The following is a 22,361-nucleotide window of genomic DNA, read 5'->3' on the forward strand; positions in this document are numbered from 1 at the left end:
AAGGCGCCCGTGACATTCACGCAAAGGCACAAGAGAGGCGTCGGGATGTAATTCGAGGCAAAGGAGCGAGCGAGGGCCAGGGAGAAGGGAGACGGAGGAGAGCGAGAGGAAGATGGCAGCCATTCAGCTCCAAAGAGCCACGTTTGGCTCTGAGCATGTGCGGCCGCCCTTTCCTCCCCTCTGGCCGGGGGGGCTTGATGTGATTTGACAAGAACTGCGCTGTCATCTTGAGTTAGTCCAATTTGAAAGTCTAATTAATGAACTCGGCGCCACTTTGTGTAGTCGTCTTTGCTTCCTCTTCTGGGGCCTGTTTGTCTCCTATTTGCCTTTTCTTTTACGCTCCCTTTGAGCATTCACTTGATAGCCATTTTTTTTCATCTTGTTCAAAACGTATTTTAAAAATAGTATTAAATATTTTATATATTATTTTTTTTTTTTACAATGAAAGGAACACATTTGATTTAAAAAACAAATGTAAAAATCTTATTGTATTAAAGTAATATTAATGTTGAGCTTTTTTAGTTTTAGTATCAAATATATTATTTTTCTACAATGAAAGGAACACATACATTTAATTTAAAAAAGATCAATTTAAAAATCATGTTTGTATTATATTAAAGTAATATTAATGTTGATTTTTTATTTATTTTTTATTTCAAATCAGGTCATTTAACTCTTAATGACTTTTAATGCCTTGTCTGCATTTACCAGAGGGTGGCGCTAGCAGCAAACAAACCCACAAGCTCTCCCTTTAAAAAAAAACTAAAAAAAATGTGCACCTTTGGAGGCCTGCCTCTCAAACCCATTGCAGAACTAATCTATTTCCACGGCCGTGTTAATCCACAACACATTGATGGCATCATTTAATCACAAAATCATCATCATCGTGATCGCCATCATCCTACTGTCCCTTTTCGGACGCATTAATTTTTTTTTTTTTTGGGGGGGGGTAAATAAGAGCTGGTGATTAAAAAGAGATTACCGCATGCCTTCACACAGACAGACAGACAGACAGCGGTGTGATGGGTTTTGTTAACACGAGAGGAACACTGGTTGTGCGCGCCTGACATGACATCTACGTTATCCTCCCCGCCGCTCATGTTATCTCTCTTGGCTTAGAGTTTTAGGAGACTTTTGAACAGCAGCGCTGCTTAAGAGCTTAGAGTAAATGGATGGACGGCTAGATGGACGGATGGATGGAGATCAGGCGCGCACACACTCACCCGGAGATCAGTGTCACTCACACAGCTTCAGCACCAAAGCCTGATTTGCTTTGTGGTAAAAGCTGTTTTAGTTCTCATCGGGGTTGTAATGGAGAAGAAGAAACACTTTCATTCATGTCGTTTTAGGCCATGGGAGGGGTCGGGGAGGATCGTTCTCCAAGGCCACACTTGATTTTTTTAGATGGGCCAAGTCATTCGGATATTTTTTAAAAAATACATGAATCGCCTTAGGAAATAAAAAAATATTTTGAAAAATAATTTAAAAAAACTACAAAAAATTCACGTACTAATTATTCAGTGGTATGGTGAATATTTGTACATGTGTATGAAAAGGGAGAGATGTTACTTCTGACTAATGCTCTCCAGGCCTGGCAGCTGGCACCACGCTGTCTCCCTGCAGGTGGGAGTGAGTCACACACACACACACACGGACACACACACATAGTAACCCATTGCATGCTGACCACCTCAGCGATGTGCCAGCTTAGGCAACGAGCGTGGCAGCCAACTGGCCAATGAACAACTTCCGTCCCATAAAAATCTGTTTTATCAATTGAATGTGAAATGCATGTTCGACACGAGTTGAACTCGATGAATACGTTTTATTCCGCAACTTCAATTAACAAATGTGCACAATTTCTTTTTTTTTTTCCAACCACACACAGCATTTTTGCATAAATGTGAAGTACGTTCGCTGAAACAACACAGCCGCCTGCCAAGTCTGAACGTGGGGTGCGGAGAGGGACATAAATGACCCAATTGTGACACCGTGCGTATGTGTTTGCCTTTTGCCTTTCTGTCTTATGAATGTTCATTTATGTGCTCGTTTGAATGAGAAGAAAAAAAAAAAGTCATGTATGCATACGGTGGTTTAACTATCACAATATAGAAATAAAGAGAGTTTTTCTTGTGGAAGGAAAAAAAAAAGAACAGTGCATAAAGGGTTCTTTGACAAGCTGGTGTCTTGTGTGTGCTTGGGTAAGGGGGGCAGGTTTTTGGACCCTCTGAACTCCCCTCGGTGGTGACCCACTGCAAGTGGGGCTCGACAATACCTCGTGTTTGTACGTTAAGACAACATGAGTCTGTTGCAGAATCCAAAACCTCAATGTTATTGCGCTTCTGGCTTGCACACATTGATGGCGTTATGTGGACAGAAAGTTTTTTTTTTTATCGGTTAAAATGGAGCTTGGCGTCTGTAGCCGTCATTGGCACTGAATGAGTTAACCATTGATAATAATAATAATAAATTTATTTCATGACAAAAAAAGTTGGTAAGTCCATGTTGGTAAAAAAAATAAAATAAATAAAAATCTACTTCATGTCAGCCAATCAGCTTCTTGATTTTGGCCTTCATCACTTCTTAAATTTATTTGCTTAGCTTAAAAGTCATCAAAAATCAAAGTTGAGTTTTAATAATCACTCAACCATTAAAACGTCCTTTGTAATTTATTTGCACTTTATTCTCTGGATACATTGAGAAGTTGCTCCGCCCCTTTCTATAAGCGCCGCATTTACATTGTGTCTACGTCTTTTTACCGTTATGAAGCTTTAATGTCAGGTTGCATTTGTGTCGCCACCTTGTCTTCCGTTTTTTTTTTTTTTATTCATCCGCATCATCCACAACAGCACCTGTCAAAAGGTGAAAGCGCCACTTTGATAAATATAATGATTAGCAAGAAGGCAGACAAAGTGACGGGAAGGCAAATAATAGGTGGACGTTTTGCCCGCTGCTCTACACTGAGAGTGGCACAAGGGGATTATTTAGGGTGAGGGAGGGGGGGGAGTGAAATTCAAGGGCATTTGTTCCACGGGGGCGCCGAGCGGCCTCTGAACGTTGACGAATCAAGCTAATGTCAGTGTGAAAGCATCAATCTGTCAACAAAACCTCACTTGCTGGGTCAAAAGGCTTTCAGCGTTGCGGCGAAAGACAAAAAAAAAAAAAAGCAACAAAAAAACCTTCCGTATTTTCCAAATGAGTAAGAAAGCGGCGTCGGGTGAAAGGAGAAAATTGTTGCCATTTACTTTTGAGAAGCAAAGGAGGAAGCATATAGGAAGCCGAGGTATTATCAACATTGATTGTGGCTGTAATTTTGACACTTTGGAAAAAGAGCCGCTCGTTCACGCTTTTCAAGCATCTCCAAGACCCTGAACGGATTTTTTTTTTTTTTTTGCTTGATCTTGTCTAGTGACGCCATTATATCCATTTTAGTAACTTCGTGAAACACATACAACAAAAGTCTACCCAGTTTAAATCCTTGGATTTTTCTGAAATGAAATTGCGCAAGTCTACACACCCATTCACCCGCCACAGTTGAGCTTTCCTTTTTTAACGAAGTTATTTTTGTGTTTTTTGCGTCAGGTGACGGCTGACACATATAATTGTTCGGGGGTCGGCTCGGGTAACCCCCTCCACCCTTAGGAGTGTTTTATTATCAGAAACAGGAAGCCCCGCGTGGGTGCCTGGAACAATGAGCGTTGTCGTGGGGGCAGACGGGCCCAATGACCTCACCTCCACGTTTGGACGCCGACAATAACAAATCGTTTATCTTTTCAATGGGCCGAGCGATGACCGATTTACAATCATGGCGGCCGATCGGGTTACAATGATCAATTGGGTTCTTTCGGGGTCATCTAAAGTCATTCTTGTCCAGCATGTGATTTTTTAGAGTTTTAGCTAGCTTGACTATATTTTACCGGTAAGGTATCGGTGTGCAGTATCGGAGCAGACGTAAACTATTTTAGTCTGTTTAAACATAATTTTTTTTTGTTCACACTTTAACAACCTATGTGATAATCGTGGCGTGTTGAGGATATGTAAGATATGCGAGGCTTGAGGAGAATGTCAGAGAAAATGTGTCAGATTTGCTCGCCTTTGTTGCGCGTGGTTGTCACCGTGTGTGTGCGTGCGTGACTGCCATCCCTGTCGGTTTTAGTTATTAGTCACTGGCTCTGTTGAGAGGCGCCTCTTTTTTTTTTTTTTTTTGAACAAAATAGTTTTTTTTTTTTGAACTCCTAAATCCATAAGCAGACAGATGTAAGCTGGTGACCAAATACAGACGTATATTAGGCATTCCCTTGGATCCAGCAAGCGGCTTGATGGGACATAAATGCAATCATATCCTTTTCTCCCAAATCCCTCGGAGCTTTTTGCACCCCCTCCCTCCCTCCCTCCCCCCCTCCCCTCCCTCACCACAGCTGATAGACTGTTAAAATACAGATGCTATTGGCGCTAAGTCTGCGGAGATCATTCTTATGTTCACCATATGCTTTCCCTTTTAAATTTGGTTGCGCTGCAGCTTCTCTAAAGTGCTGATAACACTTTTTAAGCAGCCTGAGTAAGAATTGTGTGGGAAGCGGTGCCGTGGTATAATATAAAATTAAGATAAACTGAGTATGCATTTTTTGGAAACAGGCTGTAAAAATCAGTTTTCTTTTTGGATATCGTGTGTGGGAACGAAAAGCAATAACCCCAATTACTGTAATTGAGTTTGACAATTAATAATACCAGATTATCAGCATTCATCATGATATGCTTGAATAACGCTAGCCAGATGCTGACGTTTTGTCGGGCTAAATCCAAAGCGGACATCTGACAATTGTGTGAACTTTAATAACCCCTAAATGACATTGTGGTCATATTTAAAAAAAGAAAAAAAAGGAAATAAAACATCATGAAGGATTTTTTTTTAAAATAGAATAAATGGAGGAAAAATGATGGATTTTTTCTTAAAAATAGAATAAATCTGTGTGTTGGAAATGAGCAAAATGCGATTATGAACTAGAGGAATTTTGGTGAGCTTTCAACAGGAAGTGCTCGTCTTGACCCCTGCTTCCTCCATTGCGCTTTGTTTATATTCCAACAACTTCCTGTGCTTCCTTCTTACTCCTCCGCCTTGGACGGAACAATCATCATGCATTTGTGTGATCAAAGTTAAAAAAAAGAAAGAAAGACAGCAGTAAATTACTGTAATGTGTCATTTCAGCCGCTAGAGGGAGTTTAAGCCTGAGCTATATGTGACCAGCTGAGGAGTTGAAATTGAATCAGTTGGGAAATACATTTTAAGAATATTTTCTGGAAAATATTGACGTGTATTTTTAGTTATAATTATCATAAATCAAATTAGAAAGAATTCATTAAGGAAAAAAAACACAAATAACTCTTTCTGTTGCTATTAACCGACTGTGGACTCACTGATTTAGTCTTGTCAAGCTCTGAGTGCCGGTTTTAGGGGTTGCCTCCGTGTTTTTTTGGCCAGACTCTCAAGCCTCAGGCAGCAGGGGGTCCGGGGCACGCCGCCAAATTTTCTCAAGCTAGCTGGACCGGGAGGAATACCTGCTGCTTTAGCATGTTTGTACACGCGTCTCGGCTTTAATTCAATAATGTCGTAGACTGACTTCACTGTCCTCCTTTTGTACGTACATGCCAGAGGGAAATTTAAAAAAAAAAAAGCAATTTGTAGCATGACAGTCAAATAGGCAGCGGTGAGGTTGGATTGCGTGGAGGAAGAAAATGAAGAGCATCATACCCCTGATTAACATACAGATAAGCAACAATAGGTCTATTCTGAATCCAAGTTTGACTCATTGAAGCCTCCGACTTTTAACAACAAACAACGACAGCGAAATAAACCTCAAGAGTGTTTCGCATGATTTTGATTCGATGCACCTTTTAAATAAATGAGGACATGTGAGATGCTTAGTTTTGATGTATCAGGAGCGATTACAAAAACACAGGCCACGGCTCGATGACTTGGCCGGATCGTTCTGTCGAAACGTAACAGAGAAAATGTCGAGCTTTGTTCACGAGTTATACAAGTAGGAGAGGATCAAAGAATTCTGAAAAATGGATTTTCCAAAGATTAATTAGTGCTATGGAGGCCATTTTTGGATACCTTTGTAGCTTTTAGGAACCAATTTAGCTGTTTTGGTCAAAAATGTCGAAACTTTCCACGGGTTCTTGGAAAGTCTTTTTGCCGTTTTTTAAATAACGATATACGTGGCCATTGTGAGCATGTGACAAACGGCAACTTCAAAATTGACCTTGATTGACAAACGGACTGAAACACAGCCGCACTTTGACGCTAAACGGCTAACGATGTGTGTCATCGCCGACTTTTCACTCTTCAGACGCTCCCTCGTTTCCCCGCCGAGCTAACTTTAGACCAAAGACGCCGCCGATGACCGCCTTTTGTTTTCCGCCGCTTTAGCCGAACGCAAACTAACCAAGTGTGAAAGCGAATTGGACAGGGATCAGCCGTACGATAGAGTTTTGTCAGCCTCTGAAGCCCATTCCGGTCGGCCCCCGCACGTTCGCTGATTGCCCCTGAGCCCTTTCCCTCCTCTGCTCAGGCACACTGTGGCATTTACAAGGTACAGTGGGCAGCAAAATGCACATTAGAAGAAGGAAGCAAGGGGAGGTACAGTGAGGCAGGGGGATGAATCATTTCATTTAGCTGGAGTGAAATTGCTCATGCTCTACATAAGGTAGTCGATAAACACGGAGCGTCGTAATCACCGCTCAACGATTTCAATGCATGAAGTGAACGATTGTTTTGAAAACAACAATCATTTTCAGACGTCATATTGTGAAATTATGCCGTATTATAATACAGCCGTACCTTAGCTCACACTCACGGAATTTTTTTCAGATGCAGGTATGAGTCAGATAGGAGGAGACATCTGTCAGTCCTTCAAATATATTCTCCCCGATGCAATTTATGAGGCTTCTTTTGTAGGGCTCAGCTGACAAAAAAAAAGTGGTGTTGATCTTGTACAAGAAGTAAACAAAGTCCCAAACAAATGTTGATAGTCCTCGGCGAGACAAGCTAGCCTTTGTTTTAATATGGGGCTGCTTTGCTCCATCTAGCTTAGACCGTCTAAAATCTGAGTGTCAGTGAGAAAGATATTGGCCTCAGGATTTGGTCCAAGGACCCAAAACACAGATTTATCATAATACCAATGACTGAACATAGTCATGCTATTCTTTCATACCTGGAACATATAATTTATATTCGACATATGGGGCGCGGCGGTTTCAGGGTCGTACGTAGCTCGACATTCTCTGCCATTGTCAAGTGAGATATATCGAGATGATTGCTTGCAGTCGGCCATGAGTGGCAAAGTTACACAATCCCATTAAAACGTCTCAGCAAGATTTTTTCCCCCTCAAAAATCGAGTGTGCTTTATAATTAGATGCACTTTTTGTATGTTTGATTTGTGACTAGATGCAAAAAGATGACTATGCAAATTAGTTTCATCTAAGTCAAACTTGCTAACCTCTTGAGCTTCCCCTAATGAACTCAAATTGGCGTGGGCAACATTTTCCGAATTTTGCAAATTTATAATAAGCTTCAAACGGTGATTGTGCCGATATAAGAGTGAGCCAGAGGGTTACCTTATTATTGTTATCAAAGTAAAGCCAGCTCTTCTCGTGGCGCTCTTGAGGGACTCCACTCATTCTCTACTCATAGACACATGGGAAATCTAAACAACGCCCCAATCCTGTACACAACCCCCTTTTCCGGAGAACACACACACACACACACACACACACACACACACTCGGCTCCACGTGGTTTTATTTGTGAAATGAGTCCATTCTCTCTGACCCTGTCTTTTCATCAGTAACGGTGATGCATATTTTAGTCCCTTTCCCCCCCCATGCTTGTTTTACTAATTGGTGACTATACTTTGCCTAACACCGATCGTCTTTGATCATCTCAGATCATTACGTTTACCTCATTAATCTGCGTTGTGTGATTTTTTTTCTTTAGCCGTCCCCCCAAAAAAAACCACAAAAATTAAGGGTACACGTGAAATTGGATTAATAATACATCATGAGTCTACTCTGTTGTTTTTTTTGGACTTATTGTGTAATTAATGTATTGTCTTGCGGCGAGACGGACAGTTTCCGGGAGGGATTAATTTCCAAAGGCAGATTTGCTTCAGTAAACAAATAAAAGTACAGTTGGAATCATTGAAGAAAAAAAAAAGTTCAACTTTGGCTGACCTCTCGTTGGAAAGGAACTCATTTGCCGAGTGAAGTTAAAAGATTGACGACCCGATCCAACAAGCTGCGCAAAGCGGCCATTTTGTTTCAATTACCAAAGATCGTCTTCTTTTCTCCGGCATTGTCACGTTTCTTTCCGACGTGCGCTACAGATTTCTCAGCGACCTTGTAATTCATCCGCATTAAGCTCCACTTTCACTCACTTTGTGTGTCACATTCTCCGCCCCAACCCTCGGTGTTTTATCCGAGATATCATCCCTGACAATAGCTTGTTGTCTTTGCTTTGTTGCTGACAGCTTCATTGTGGATCCAAGCGCTAATTGCGTCGCGTACATAAAGATGCCGCGCCGCTTTCTTCCCGCCTCTTGTCGTCGTCGGAGCAGATTATATCTCACGTCAGCCTGACTGCGGGCGCCACTCGGTATTGTCGGGGAGCTCGTCGCTCGGCGCACTCCTATTATCAAATAGATAAGCGAACGTTTGTGTCGCGGCGCAGACAAGAAAGGCCGTCTGTTCTACGCGTCTGTTATATACGCGCGGTAAATTGCTCTGTCTGCCACTCAGAAAGTTTTTTTTTTTCAAAACACTCACTTATGAACTGACTATTTGTCTTTTTCGTCACTTGTTTTGTCATTTAAATTGCATACGATATACAAATCCACCCACCTGCTAGCTTGCGCTTAGCTAACCGGGGTATTTTCAAAAGCTCCGATTTGGTCATCGTTGATTCGCTTTGTGGGATTTGAAAAGTTCAGATTCGGCGATAGTTTTTAACTGCCAATTCGTTTCCCTGTTTGAGTCACGGCTACTTTAAGCACAGCTCTCCACAATGAGCCATTTGTTTCGTTTCTCACATGAGGTGTTCTGTTTTCCTAGTTAGAAGTCTGAACTATCCAATTTCCCCGTTTCTTTTTTTGTTTTTTTTTCGGCATTAACGCAAAGCAAACGGTAATTGCATTCTTTGAGAAGCTTTCTCCGCTGACATTTGCCAGGCTGTTAATAGTAAGGCTGTTGTACGAATTAAATATGGTTGAATTGAGAGCTCCATAAAAGGTGACAGTCTATTCACATTTCCCAATCGTATAAAATATTCAACGCGTGTTGACTACGAAGGGACAGAAAAAGAGTCATTTACTTAATGTGGACACGATAATGTGTCCTGTTGAAAGCGGGAATAATAGCCCAGTAGGGGGCCGTTTAACTCGTCCGTGCATTTGTGATTGCGGTCCCTCGAGCGTCGTCTCCGACGGTTGACGACTTCTACGGGGGCTCTTTATTGAATGTTCACATTGTTAGCGGCTATTCCTAGCGGGCCTCGGCGGCGTTAACGTGGAAAACGTCAGCTTCCCTCTGATCCGGGCACAAACACGCTTTCTTCCCTCCTCCGTGCGTTCTTCCACTTTCAACATCCTTCTCTTTCTTATGGAAAAGAGCCAATTAGACTTGAGACTGTTTGTTTTAAACAAAATGGCTTTTAATTAGCGCGATCAAAAAGGCTTCTTTCCGCCGGGCCCCGGGCCGACTTTGTAGTTTTCCCCCTGCCAGATCGAACGCGGGTTTTGATGCCACCTGATAGGACGCCAAGACAGTCAGGGCACTTTTATAATGAATACGACACACAACAAACGCATCGCTTTGTCTCCAGCCATCGCTTGTTCTCTCGCCGTTCCTCTGTTTTATTGTTATGGTGACCCTTCCCTTCTGTTGCCTGCGTCCTCTTTAATTCTTCTGCCGTTGCTCTTTTGTCTCTTCGCTGTGTGATCTGTGAGGTTTTGATGATGCGGCCCAGCGTGTTTCACGGCGGGATCGAAACTAGCGTCCTCCATGTTTACCTTCCACTCTTTACTTTTAGTTCTCGCTATCTGCACTCAAGTACTAAAAAAAGAAGTAAATGAATTAAATAGTAATGATATATTTTCACTGTTACTTATATACAATATTTGTTTCACGACTTGACATAATAAAAAAATATCTGGTGGCATGTAGCATGTTGTTTAGCGTTAGCTAGCTGGCTAGCTAGTGAACTGACGAGCAAACAAAAAACATAACTAAAAATAGACATTTTTTTTCATCTGTTGGAAAAAAGTAACAGATAAAGTACAGTAATAAAAGATTTGTGGGTGTTGCTATATGCGTGTGAATATTTTGCGCCTTTGTCAGGACGTATTTGTCGTATCTTAAGTGGCGTGCTGACATTGGCCGCGGGGAGTAAACGCGACAATCCGCTGCTCGGCTCCTAATTGACATGTTTGTCTCGAAATGACTGACAGCTGTCACGTCTTCTGCACACACCTAAAAAATGGCGGAATAATATCCCAAATCGTCACAACAGCGTTTCGGTAATCTTTTCAAATGAAGACTTTCAGCCTAATCTTTCCGTGTTTCTCATCCCCGGGCGGTTGCTGGAAAAGTGCCGATTCTGCAAGTCGTTTTTTTTAAACGCTATAGGAGCTTATGATCGTTTAGAAAAGGAAACAAATATGTTCAAATAAACCGCTTCAGGAAACGAAAGCTGCTTTAACAAATGGCTCACTTCTACTTTTAGTGTCTTACAGGTAGTTGTGCTTGTGGATTTGTATGAGTTAGCTTCAAGGTCCTCCAGGTGTCCCCACTAGCTAGCTAGCTAGATGGATCGAGGTTGAGACCGTCCAGAAATTAAAATAATCTTCTGGTCCAGTGTTTTTTTTTTTTTTTAGGTGATTTGTACCAGAATTAACTCGTTTAGTATGATTAGTCATGCTGTCTACATTCACGAGCTAAAGAATGTGCAGTGTTGTTTTCATGCTAAATATAAATTTTAGAATCATGGCCAAAAAGCTAAAAAAAAAAGAAGAGAAAAATCCCCACATGCCAGTCTTGGACGAGTTCCTTTCCTTTTCTCGTGCTACCTCCTTCACGGTCCAAACAATGAAGAATATGGGATATTGTCATCACATGTATTACCAGTACTTGCCAGAAATTCCTGCAAGTCCATTAACATTGCCGGAAGGCTTTTGGCAGCCTGAAACAATTTTCTCCTTGTCTATTTTTTTTTCTTAACAACTCAAAGAGATTTCTATTTGCTGCATTTTCGAAAAGTTGCGGAAACATGACGAGATATGCTGAACATTTAATTTACGTTTGTAAATTGTCGGCATGCGCTGTCCTACTGCGGCCTTCCAGATGCACGCTAGCTATGCTAAGTGCAAATTAGCCAAAGTTATTATTTCTCTCCACGCCAAATTGACGCACACTTACATTTTTTTTTTTTAAAAACTCTACTCTGACAGCTAAGTGAACGCGACCTCTAACCTACACCAGAGGTGTCAACATTTTTTTTGCAAATAAGTCATTTTCAAATCAGACGAGTAAAAACTGGTCAAATATTTAAAAAATATATATTAAAAGAGAAGACAATTTGCAATTCTAGTAATGACACACGAATTTGATGCACAATTTGTCACATAAAATGACGTGGCGGGCCGTATCTGGCCCCCGGGGTCTTGAGTTTGACACCTGTGGTCTAAACAGTGTCCCCCTTCAACGAGAACCCTCCAGGCAGTGAGAGCATCGGAGATTTGGTCCGAGAGAGACAGAGCCACTTGTTAAGTGCTTATTAGTCTGCCTCCTTTGACACTTACACTTATACTTTTGCTCTCTCCGCTGCCAGAAGGGCGACTCCGGGGGGGGGGGGTGATGTCTTTCTTTCTGGTTGTGCACTTCCTCCCTCCATCGCTAATGTCTTGGAGGAGCGCTTTTTGGCAGATGACAGAAAAATTAGAGGCATTTTAGCTCCTGACAGGTTGTTGTGTGCACACGTTTTCTTTCTGCTTGGAATGTTTTGTCAGTTTGTCTTCAGTCTAGCTGTTTCACAATAAAAGCAACCGGTGTGCACACACACAGGATCAGATTTTGTGTTCTTGACAGGAGGAACGACGTCTTCCCTTAATTATTGAGATGAGCTGTGATTGCCTGTTTGGAAACACTTTCTCCCAACAGCTGTAATGACAATGATTAGCTTGCACGCTCTGTGTTCCCACGAAGGTGTCATTTGCGTAATGCATTCAATGCACTATTCAGGTGCCACTTTTTCAGATGCGCTAAGATGTTTATTTTAGAAGCTTTTTTTTTTTTATTCATGCACACCAATCCATAAACAAAGAAAAGTTGGTTCAATAGAATCCATTCATTGAGTCTTTGGAATTGTGTGTTTGCTGTGACCATGGATCCATTAATGATTAAAAATCTCTACCGGCTTTGGTGACGTCTAATTCTACACGCTTGATCATTTTATTTTGTTTTTCCAGTTTGTATGGACAGTAACCCAGCGCAACCCGACTTTCTTTCAGAGGAATACTATTTAAATATATTTGAATGGATTTCCATTAGAGTTGATTTGGTACCCAAACGTGTCAATAAGTAGAACTTTTTAATTAAGCGAGATGTGAAAAATAAGCGAGGAAATTGCAAACTGCAACACACGAGTCTTTTGAAACACCAACATGTGTTCCACCTGGGATTATGGAGATGTTTGCGAGATCAAATATTGTCCACCACCCACTAACCACCAAGCCCATCCTCCCTTTCCCTATTATATGTAACGTTGGGGGATAATCCTCTTGTGGAATTAATCTCCTTTAAATAGCATTTGTTAGCATGCTAGATAGAATTATTGCTCTTGTTCCACTCCGGGATATGATAATGTACTAAATCTACTGGCATGTGTGTGAATGCCCGTGAGAAAGCTGATTAGAAAAATGAATCGGGTCAAGGTTATGTGGACCAGAAATTGATTTATATCAAACTTTTGATTTCTCTCATTCGATGTACATGAAGGCGACGGAAATAGTTTACGTTTCAAAGAAGAGGTAGGGGGGGTGACAACTTACGAGATATCTCTCTCTCTCTCAGGACGTTGAAAGCGAGAGAGCTATAATTTGGCTGACTGGCAGAGGAAGTAAGGTCTCTCGAGGGGGTGTGAGTGTGACAGTTTAAGTGAATAGAGACATCAGCGAGCCTGTTTTTGTGTGGTTGTAGACATGAGGAGATACCGCTTGTTGTACTTGAACCTGTCAAATATAACACAAGAGTGTGTGTTTTTTTTTTTTTTTTTATTCGTCCTCCTCTGTTTTCGCCTCCCTGTCATAGCTGTCTGATGATTGCGGTGCTCAAGGGAAAACGTTCAACAGGTATGGTGGTCAGAGCCCATCACTTGATTTGTGGAATAATAAACTTTTTGTTTTGCTGTGGTGTAAAAAGTTATGTTGACTGGAAGAAACAAATATTCTCTAGCCACCCCCTGGGCACCTTTTAGCTCCGCCCCTGTTTGAAGGCCTACTATAGCTGGAGAGATGATCGTTCAGTACCTTCTTTGTTAATTGAGAAAATATTGGACTGGGCAAGCACTAAAGGTTCTCTTTGAGGCTTTAACAAAGTTTTTTTTCAGCCTGTGTGCTGTTTTCTGTGTTCAGAGAATGAGGGTCACAAGACAATTGGTATTTTCTGCAATGTTCTTAGTGGCTCTTCTTAGAAGAGGCACGTTAATAAAATTTGCTTTTGGTTTTCAATGGCACCCTTTGTGACAAATGACCCATTTTAGCTTTCCACTTTGCTACAAATTGTGTTTTTCCTGGTGTTCTCACCAAGTAATCACTTTGGAATTTTTTTTGTTTTGGTCTTGTTTAGGTTTCTCTTAAAAAAAACAAAACATGATTCAGACTATTGGGATGAATCAGCTGTTTGGGAAACTAGTGAATGATGTCCCCCTCCACGTGGGCTAACTATATCACCCCCAGAAGGAGGCGGATGCAAAACAGGAAGTGAGGAAGAGATCAAATGCACCAATCAGATTTGCGGCGAGGGAAGACTAAACATCATCACCCGACAGGAAGTAGCTGGAATGCGTGTGTGTGTGTAATTTACACAGTTTATATCCAACGCCCAAATATTTACCTCCGTGCAACTGCCACCCTGAAACACAAAGCCGTTATTATGCTTACGGAAGTGTGTATTATGTGTCCGTTAGGCAGCCGACAAGCATTGTGTATATTTCAGCCGTAGTGTGTGTGTGTTGTACATTTTAGGGGTGGGACAGAAGGTCCAATTGGGACCACCTTGGTGAACAATGACTCTTTTATTCCACAGCGATAGTTTTGCCGGTCTCTTTGTCTCACACACGACACACAACCAGACAGGAAGTGCACATATGCTTGAAGACTTAACAGCGGGGCTCACTTTTCCCAAAAACAAGATTTGTGTGTGTGTGTTAGCTTTGGTGGGGATTGTGACAAAATGCCCAGCGAAGTTTATCGTTATATCTTTTTGCTATTCAATTTGTTTTGATAAAATGCTAATTCTGCGAAACTCAAGCCTTGACTTTTTTTTTTAGCGTCTCGCCCTAACCACCGCTGATTGCGCAATCAAGTCAAATTCTCTCCTGATTCACAATTACTTCAACAATGCTACAATAGAAACGTTGAAAGCGCTTTGAACTTGCTAGCGAACTCCCTTCTGTTCTCGGAAACAGATAATGACTATAGGTTTGCCATCTGCATCTGTCCCAATCTCTCTTCTTCATTAAAATTGAGCCCCGCGCCACCAGATGTTTCATCACTATCACGGCATTAGAAGTGAGCTTAATAGGCAGATGTGTGCGTGTGTGTGTGCGTGTGTGTCTTTCTCTCGCTCCCTGATTGTTGTCATGATAGAGAATGCTCTGATTACCGTCTCTGATTAGGCCAATGGGCCGCTAATCCTTGCGCACGGGGGCTTCGTATCCAGTTTGATCATGTCGAGAAAAACAAGTTATGCAACTTATAAACACACAAACTGAGGCTATTTAAACTCATAATGGATTTATCAATACTACAAAAATAGTTTAATATCGGAAGAAGGTCGGGTGAAAATCCGAATGATGATTTTGTGTCGATCCAAATGTGAGAATTACCTGACTCACACACACACACACACAGGTCTGATGTCATCGTTTATAATGTGAGCTTGCGCCCTCATCCCAAATGTCATGTTTATCTGATCCCTTTTAAAGACCCTGTGACAATGGAACAGATGGGACCGCCTTTTGTCCGACACACAAACACACACACAAACACACACACCCTGGAAGCTCTCACTGGGACGATGTGAGTCGGGTTTAAGGTTGTGTGATTGTGTTTAGCCAAGCAGAGTGATTGTGCTCTACAGGGGAGCCAGCCTGCTCTCACCACGCCAGACGGACAAGACACACACACACGTACACAGACGGACGCACAAACACAGCCCGCTGCCGCTCTTGCACAATATTTTTTTTAAGATATCCCTTGCTGGTTTTGTTGTTCGAAAAGATTAACTGAGGATAAATGTTTTCATTCGCTTTCACCGGTCAATATTTGGAGATTTGGCGCCTTGCCGGTGGGCGACTACGCTTAGTTCTGACTAATTAGCGTGCCGGATTATTGATCGCGTTAGTGTAACTAGATCCCACGACTATTAGATAATACTTCCGAGTGTTAATCGATCATTTTAAAAATGTCCACATTTATTGATTTTTACATATTCTACGCGCCGGACTAGCCTATGCTAACCCGACTAGCTCAAGTGGCCATTGTTGGAAGAGTGGCATAAATCCACCCGTCCAGCTCAATGGGTCCACCAGCCAGCCAGTCCGCCTGCCAGCATGCACCTGGCGTCCCCTCACAAGCCACCGTCATTATTAATTGCTAATCCATATTTATGCGGCACAAATTTGCCATTTACTTATGCAAAAACAAAAAAAACAATAAACACAGGGCGAGGCGCTGAGCCAGGGAAAACAGTGACCTTTTTTTAAAAGAGTAATAAATTGTTTTTTTTCGTGGTTTTGGGTCGGAAGCTGGTTAGCAGCCGGTAGTGGCAGAAAGACAAAATTGGTCTGCCAATGAGATCCTCTGATGTGGATACAGTATCTCCTCTAATTTGCAAACACGATTATCCTCAATGGGCAGAAACGAGTCAGAAAAATACAATGCCGATTATCGTTCGGATTCACTCAACAACCATTTAAACCAAAACAACGTTCCATTCTTTAGCTACTCCATCATTTGCTTGTCAGGCCACCAGTTGCTTTCCCCCTCTCCGGATCTTCTGGAGCACGTCTGTGTGTAGGTCACACTTATTGTCAGCCAATCTATTTCCCAGAGTGTGAAGTACAACTGAATCGCCCTTGTTTTTCTTCTAACAGGATTTTTTTCTCCCTCCGATGGGTATCTACGGCACAGCGAAGGCATCTCTCGAGGGACTCTTGTAGGTCAGCTGCTATTTCTGTTACTCGCACACACGCCGTTTTCCAAACTCCGCAGCTGATGGCGGACCGCCGTCTCTTGTTCGTTGTAACCTTTTGTTTACAAGGTCAAACGCGGGGTCTGATTCTGTTCCCATGACAACGCGGTCAGTATTCCGTCTGATTGAGTCGTCTTTATTTAAAGTAGTTGTGAGGTTGAACTTGCAAGACTACCCGGGAAAATGACATATGGTGGATTTGGGAATTGTTTAGTGAAAGTCTATGGAGAGAGCGACAGACAGCTGAGATCAAAAAACACATTGACGACAAAAACATTCTCACGATATATTCTTAACGTGATTTGATGTCACGAGGTGTGAGTTATGGCCGTGTAGTTGGGAACATATGGCTAATGTCCTCAGTGGAGGACAGACAAGAAAGACCTATATACCATCTGGACTCGGGACAACATAGCTTCGGAACAATACCGTGCCAGATACGAGTCGTGACCTCATGCCAGGACACGCAGCCCTCAACGTACATTGGCGTTATCTGCTCGGACATCTGGGTTTTACTCGTCCAGGAAACCAGACCAAAGAGTCCGAATGGAACCCCTGTCCACTTGATACGTCAAAGCGGAGTGAAACTGGGCTACTGTATTGGGGTCATTGAGCCCCAGAGCTTGCTCACATAAAAAAGTTTGAGTCCTGGGTCAGGGTAGAACTTCAAGTCACTCAACACGGGTTTATTCTTTATTGTGACAATTCCAACGGGTCACAACCTAGGTCTTTTTTACGTACGCTAGCAGATGAATAGCTAAGGTTATCTACATCCTGCACGGAGGTTGTTGACACGGCTCTGCAAAGCTCCACATTTCCCCGTTCCAACACTTTTGGAATATGTTCCGACACGAAACTTGTTGGTGTCGCCGGGTGCTCGGTCTCCGTATTTATGCGCGACACAGTAGGTGGCTTGTTTACAGACGCGTGGGTGCTGAGGAGCTGATGGCTTCAATAGATAAGGCCGCCATGTAAGATTTTTGTTTGCGTTGGAGAAACAAATGCTCTAAATACACACTTGCGTATATACTCACCCCCCCTCCTCTTCCCCCCGCCTACTTTTGTTACGCGTACACATCACAAATCGCTTCTTAAGTGCTCAGTAACAAAAGGGCAAGTTTATCCCAAGGATCCACTATAAATACATTATGAGTAAGACTCCAAAAGATTTGGCCTGTCGTCCCTGAAGCAAACAAAGTAGCAAAAATAAAAGCGCCTTTTGGTCTATTTGTAAAGGTTTAGCATTGAATGTTGCCTATTATGTAGGTTTTGCTTAGACTCTTATTAATTATAAAACCTACTATTCAATTATATCCTTTCTGGCAATATATAAGTGAGGGTCTTCTAATTATTTCACACACAATAAATCCTCACAGCACGGCTTTGAGCGGTAATATTTACAAACTATATTCCGTTGGTATTAAATGAGAGTTTCTCGGAAACCTTTATAATAAATCCATAGTCGCACACGCAAACGTGTGTGTGTATGTAGTCGACAAGTCTATACAAAGCGGTAGTGGGAGCATCGTCTGTCACCATAGGGGCAACAGATTGTCCTAGCGTTGTTCCTTCAGGTCCCTCTCCAACACACACACACACAATATGCCCACTGACTTAACACACAATCCATATGTCTTCATGAACCATTCCATTCTGGACAGAATCACTTGACCAGCAAGCACCGTTATGGTTTTAATTGCGAGATCAAATAGAAAAGCAGCGCTGATAAATAACGCATTGACTCGACCCCGATGATACGCCGTAGTGGGGGGGATCAGAACGCAAGTGTGGCGGTTAAAAACGCCACATCAATGAAACATCAAGCGTTCTATAGATAAGCCAGGGATCCTTTTTAGTATCAAAGTGCTGCTCAGGCCTTTAAAGATCGTCATCCATAAACATTATCCAGCGTGGAGGTTTTTTTCCTTCACCTTTCCCTTGTTTGCACGAGCAAAGAGGTGCAGACCCCGCCTTCCTATTTTTTCGTCCCTCTGTGGAATTCTCAGAGTAGGAAAGGAAGGCAGAAAGAAGTTTCATTAGCCTCCTCCCGCTTTCTCCCGGTGCCTGGGTTACGGCCAATTAGGCCTATTAGCAATAACAAAACACAACAAAACCCGGTCGGTGAGCAGGCAGGCAGGTAGTTAACGGTGGGAGGAATTGTTATCTCTCCCACCGTCAGGAACAAAGAAGAAGCTCTCCAGAGGAAGGATTTCTACCTCCCGGTGTTCTCAATTCTACAATTAAACTCTTTACCGCAATTTCCAGGTGGTTTGCGACTCCTGAGGGAGCTTGCGATGCACAGCGCCGATCATAACACCTGCAAAACGGCGTGTTATGTAATTAACCAAGTTTGGAACGATTGCTCGTACTTTGCGGCACTTGAAGAAAACCATCGATGCCGTATTCATTTAATCAATCTCCTCCGACTGGGAGGTGGAGGTCTTCAACTTCATCGTTTGGCAGATCTATATAAGTACGTATATGCATGAGTATGAGTGTATAAGTATGAGTGTAAGTGTATGTACTATATGCTTAAGTATATATAAGTATCTCTTGTAGTCTCTAAGTATATAAGCATATAGTATGTATCAGTATATGTATAAGTATATAAGTATATGTATATAAGTATATACATTTAAACATATATAAGTACAAGTATAATTGTAAGTATAAGCATAAGTATAAGTGTAAGTATAAGTGTAAGTATAAGTGTAAGTATAAGTGTATGTATGAGTACATGTAAGTATAAGTGTAAGTATAAGTGTAAGTATAAGTGTATGTATGAGTACATGTAAGTATAAGTATATGTATATAAGTATATATACGTTTAAAAGTATATAAGTATAAATATAAGTATATGTGAAAGTATAAGCATAAGCATAAGTATAAGTGTAAGTATAAGCACAAGTATAAGTATAGGTATAAGTGTAAGTATAAGTGTAAGTATAAGTGTATGTATGAGTACATGTAAGTATAAGTATATATGTATAAGTATTAGTATATGTACAAGTATATGTATATTAATTATAAGAACAAATATAAGTATAAGTGTATAAGTGTAAGTACAGGTATATTTACAAGCATAAGTGTAAGTATATGTATGTATATATAAGTATAAATATATATCAAGAAATACATTGCTAATCATGTTTGCTTGCAATCAGAGTCCCAGCAGTGAAGTCATTACAGCGACCTAACCAAATTTGACTCCTGCAGGTGTGGCAATGCGGCTTTGCGGCTTTAACAAGCCCCGATTGTTCCAGCGAGTGCCCTGACGCGACAGACGGTACATTAATCACCTCCTCCAAATATCCGTCTCTCTCTGTGATCTGTAGCGCACGTGAAATCCATTAACTCGGCATGCACACAATCCAGAGGATAGCGATTGCGCGAGCGGGAGACACAATCAAACCGGGCTAAATGGAAGCCGAGGGAGGGGGAGGGGGGGGGGGGGGTGAGTCAGGGAGGCAAAACAAATGTGACATCTCATATTTGACTCTTCACTTCCCATTTTGCTGACACGTCCAGGATAAGTAGAAAAAAGATTACTCGGGTCGTTTTTGGTGAGACCAAAGATTTGGCCCTGAATACAAAACGGACCTTCTGCATCTTCAATTAATCAATTTGGCCTCTTCTAAAAACCAGACGAGCATCGTATGACCGATAATCATCAAAATCACGCGGCGCAATTTACTCCCGGGCCGAGTGTTATCGTTCATACTGAAGTGTGCGAGTCCACTCGAGCGAATAAGCGAAGCGGCTGTTCTCTTCACCTCCATGTACGCACCTCTGCTGTGTGTGTGCGTTTTTGTAACCTTTTTGTGTTCGACCGTATTTGTACGTACATACTGTGTGTATCCTCGGCGAGGCCCTGGGGTCACAAGCAGCTTGGTGACAGTGCAGATGGGATAACATATGACATGTGAGTGACTGAGTTAGCATGTGTGTGTGTGTGTGTGTAGGTCTCGTCCATCTGGGGTCCCCGATGATGGGCCAGGGCTCCCTCTGCTCTTCGCTTTCTCTCGGCGGACCCACAGGGGAGCCGCCAGGATGCTTAGCTTACCTTCCTCACCTCCACCGACAATTGTTCCGGCACATTTTTTATATCGTCATGCTGCCGATTAATCAAAAATTAAAAGTTGACCACAAATGCTAATTGAACTATTGGACGCAATTCTACAGAACTTTAAAACTGTGATCCCGTGCTTGAACCAAATCCTCGCTTATGTGACAATACTGTCGAATAAAACGGGCTCCCAGCCACGTCTTAATTAGCTTACGCTGCCGGGGTATATTTGTGCCAATCCGCGATAGACAATGAAATATATATTTGTCAAGTATTCAGGCTGAAGCTAACATGCTTAGATGCCAGCGCGTTTGACCTATTTTCCCTCCAGCTTGGCAAGGAAAGCATAATTAATTTCCATGTATACGTTGGAGGCGAGTCGGTTCAAAAAAATCGGCAATGCGGAAGAATTTTGGCTGCGTGTTGAAAAAGTAGTTGAGACTGACACCTATTTATGGGACACATTCCCGCCAAACTATTTTTTATCATACTGTATTATAGGCCAGATTCAGAATGGACAAGATGATGTCTCGTGCCCCCCCCCCCCCCGGAGGATCCAACTCGGCGGCGTTTTCATGTGGCTGGCCTGGCCCGAGTGGCGGCGAGGGGAAAGGCTGCGGGGATTTGGCCTCGGAAGGAGGATGTGTGTGTAGTCGGGATGAGAGTGAGACAGCAGGGAGCTCGGTTTGTTCCTGTTCCATTGGCGGGACGGGGACCAAAAATTGGACAGTTCTCGGGAGCAAAGGTCTGAGAACTGCTCATTAACAAGTAGGCTTGGAAAATGGGATAATGACGAGAAACTCAAAAATCCCCCCAAAAATTTCCCGATACTGAACGACCTAGCGAGCTGGAAAAAGCCAGCGTCGAAGAGAAGGCTCCGGTCTCCCCTTCTCATGTGTCATCCCTTTATCAAATCCTCATCTCCTTCCCCACTGAGCGTATCTTGCTCTTTCCACTCGCCTTAAACGAAACGGCATGTGGCCCTGCTTGATATTAATGGATGACATTATTTGGAGGTGTTTGCGAGAGCGAGGGGCGTACCGTCGAATGTGTGTGCGCGCCGCCGCTAGGGATGGACGCTGGGTGTACATTGAGCGTCATTAGCATATCAAAGACGTGCTCGGCTTTTTCCCGTCCTAATGGTAATTACACTGTCCGCAATTGGCGCTCACTGTTCCGATCACAACAAGAGAGAATCTGAAAATGGAAGGAGGGATGAGGAGGAGGGGTATTTGAAGAGAGGTGTGTGTGTGTGCGCTGGTGACTATTGGCTGGGGCTTTCAGGTTATGTTAATATTGCTCGTCTATTTAATTAGGTGCTGGCTTTGTTTACGTCTTTTGGCCCCTTTCTAGGATAGACAGAGGGAGCGATTGAACGAGTATCAGAACGGGGGAACCGGCGAGACGGAGAATAGCGAGGCGCTTCCCGGGGATGGCTGGAGCGAGGTGCGACTGTACCTTTTAAAGCTTTAATGAGGTCCGCTGTGGATGGGACTTTGAAGAGTTTCCATAGCTCCGCCCACCTCGTACGGCCCCGACCTCGGAAAAGCAGCCAGATTGAAACACCGCTTGGAGTAGATATTGAGTTCAACGCATCAAAATTATTTGTCAATGACATTTTAGGATATATCGGCGTAGTTGTCCGATGATTTAAACGATTATTGGGATTGCGAAAGCTTTTGCTACAATTACGCCGGATGGTGTTTACTTGCCCAAGTTGGTGTCATCTTCAAGGCCAACCAAGAACGTAGGAAAAAAAGCCTTGAAAGT

General features: G+C 42.5%; 1 long non-coding RNA gene across 2 annotated transcripts in view; it reads right to left on the reverse strand.

The window, feature by feature from the left end:
• LOC148379177 (uncharacterized) overlaps positions 1 to 22,361 on the reverse strand; it is a 123,178-nt gene that overhangs the window by 2,212 nt on the left and 98,605 nt on the right. Inside the window, exon 7 of one of the 2 annotated variants that reach the window (XR_015855321.1) lies at positions 9,511 to 10,108. The exons of the other annotated variant lie outside the window; for it this stretch is intronic. This is a non-coding gene — a long non-coding RNA (uncharacterized LOC148379177). Of the gene's footprint in view, positions 1 to 9,510; positions 10,109 to 22,361 lie in introns of those variants that run through there. 2 annotated transcript variants of the gene reach the window in all.

Source organism: Syngnathus floridae, chromosome 22 (genome assembly GCF_059516105.1).
Source record: "Syngnathus floridae isolate MCC-2025c chromosome 22, RoL_Sflo_1.0, whole genome shotgun sequence".
Taxonomy (NCBI): Eukaryota; Metazoa; Chordata; class Actinopteri; order Syngnathiformes; family Syngnathidae; genus Syngnathus; species Syngnathus floridae.